This window comes from Fukomys damarensis, unplaced genomic scaffold, assembly GCF_012274545.1.
Source record: "Fukomys damarensis isolate Sample0158 unplaced genomic scaffold, DMR_v1.0_HiC HiC_scaffold_4, whole genome shotgun sequence".
In the NCBI taxonomy this organism is placed as follows: Eukaryota; Metazoa; Chordata; class Mammalia; order Rodentia; family Bathyergidae; genus Fukomys; species Fukomys damarensis.
In genome coordinates this window covers 23,595,165-23,597,594 of record NW_022900916.1, presented here as the reverse complement: position 1 = coordinate 23,597,594, position 2,430 = coordinate 23,595,165, and positions in this window count along the sequence as shown.

Here is a 2,430-nt window from a genome sequence, read left to right as displayed (position 1 = left end):
CGGCTGGGCGGAGCGAGGGGCGCGGCTGCCCCGCCGGCCTGCGCCACTCTGCGGGTTCACCCAGCCGCTCATGTTTGTGAGCCTCCCAGTGACTGGCCAGTACAAGCTAGCTGCTCCCCATGAACCCTTGCATGGACCTCTGTTTTAAACCCTTTACCTCAAATAGTCCATGTACTCCCTAGACGGCCAAGGCTCTGACTGGTCAGTCTTTAATTTGTGGGCGGGAGATGAAGCCACAGAGTAAAGAAGCAAGAAGATGGTGGAATGTGCCTAGTGAGTGGAGGTCTCCGTCTTCATATAGCTATTTCCTTCTGAAAGGGACTGCAGTCCCTACCTACTAGGGATTATGTACTCTCTGACTACTTTACGATGATATGGCTCACCTCGTCAGAGTGGCTAAGGAAAACCTGTCAAAGGACAATGAGGAAGGAGTTCGTGTATGTGACAGACAGTTGGAGCTGCCTGTTTACTGGAAGAGAGCTTGATGAACCTGTCAGAGGGATAGTAGATGGGCTACTAGTACCCATTTATAGTGACTCTATCTGCCCTCAAAACAGAATTGCAGTCTTGCTTTTCGTAGAGGAGCTTCTGGTCTTCCTGAGTTCACAGGAGTCTTAAACCTGTTAAAATTTGACCATTTCACATAGGTCTTTTAAAGCTTGTCATTGTGTCCCTTGAGGAAGGATGAGATTGGTTCCTCGGGAACTGGGAATAAGGTTAGGGTCTTGAGGGGCTACAGAGCTACCTTTCTTGCCTCCCTATCCACATTTTGCTTTCCTAAAGAGACTTTAGACATGTTTCTTTGGTGTTCCTTGCAATAAATGACAGTGACTTGCTTGGGAACATAAGACTACTACTAGGAGTTGTAGTTATTAGCAAGTCTCTTTCTTTCCCAGATTGTTGTGTGGGCATATAGCACCAGAAAGACATACTTAGAGCATATGACTTTCAAACTAACACATCAGGATAGGTGTAAAGAAACTCTGAGTAGGGGTCACCTCAACCTCAATTATGGCTATAGATCTAGAGGAGGGTTTTCTGGAGAAGAAAGTTAAAACAGTAATTAAATTTGTTTACTAAAGACGTTCAGGGTCACCTTCGGTTTCTAGATGTCTGTGGACGGGCCATTGTCCCAAGCCTCGTCAATCCTCTTTTTCAGAGTGAGAAATGAGGGTTTTGGCTTAGGAATGGGGACAGTTAGTCCTCCAGTGCCATCATTCAGGCACACTAGCTGCATGCCACTTGGAGCAGGGCCCAGGCAGTGGCTTGGTACAGTCATGTGCCCAGGGTCCAGTTTTCTTACATTCAAAGCAGGCCTTGATTGGCCCTCAGTTTTTCCTTAGACAACTTAGGTGTGTTTAAGGATTGTTGATTGTGAGCTGTAAATTTGGCTTGTCTCTCTTCGCCCTCATCTGGATCCTAATTGTTGAACACAGAAAAGGCCATGTCCAGCAATTGAGTCAGAGGCATCTGGGGACCCATCTGAAGTTTTCGTAATTTGTGCCAAATATCTGGGGCTGATTGATAAATGAAACGATGTCCTATCAGTACATGTTCCTCCCTGAAAGATGGATCTAAATTTGTATACTTGTAAAAGTTTTCTGTTAATTAGCTATGAAAGACAGCTGGCTTTTCCGCTTTACCCTATATGATCCCTCTCACCTTACCATAATTAACAGACTTCTTAATGCATCTTTTTCTTTCCAGGTTAGATATGCCCATGTTAGGCTTTTCATTTCATATTAGACATAATTTTTAGTCCATAGCTAGTATTATAGTCCCTACTTGGTTCTGTTGGAAGGATAACAACTTCTCTAGGTTAGTTTCCTTATCTTCTTATATTGTTCATCTACATAGCTCCCACCCACTTCCATGATTCTCTGCTTTTCATCTGGGCTACAGCGAGTGGTCAAGATAAATTGAACATTTTGCCACAATAGGTCAAAAGCAAGGGTCAAAGTTTGAAACCCATCCTCAGATCTACTAGGATCTTCTAAAAGCCGCTATAGCTATTCTTTGCATTGTTGGATAAATGCCACTGAAAAAGGTACCAGGATTTGAGTAGTCCCCTCTATTCCTGTCACCTCTCTCACAGGCAGGATGAGTTGAGTTAGAGGAGTAGGAAGCTCCACTCTGGGTAGGTCCTACAAGGCTTAAAACAGCCTGAGGAGAATGAAGAGGGGCTGGGGAATTCTGGGTCCCTCTGGGGCCCTAGGCTCTGGTGGAGTTCCTGAGTAACTCCTGAGGGGAATTACTGGCCTAAGGATTATAAGGAGGAGCTTGAGGAGAGGTGAGGTTTGCTCTGCAGCAAAAGTTTGGGAATAGTAAATGTTACACCACACAAAAGTAATGTTGTGGGCCAGGGATTTAGCTCAGTGGTTCCACCGCCCGCCTTGCAAGCACAAGGACTTGAGTTCGATTCCCGGTACA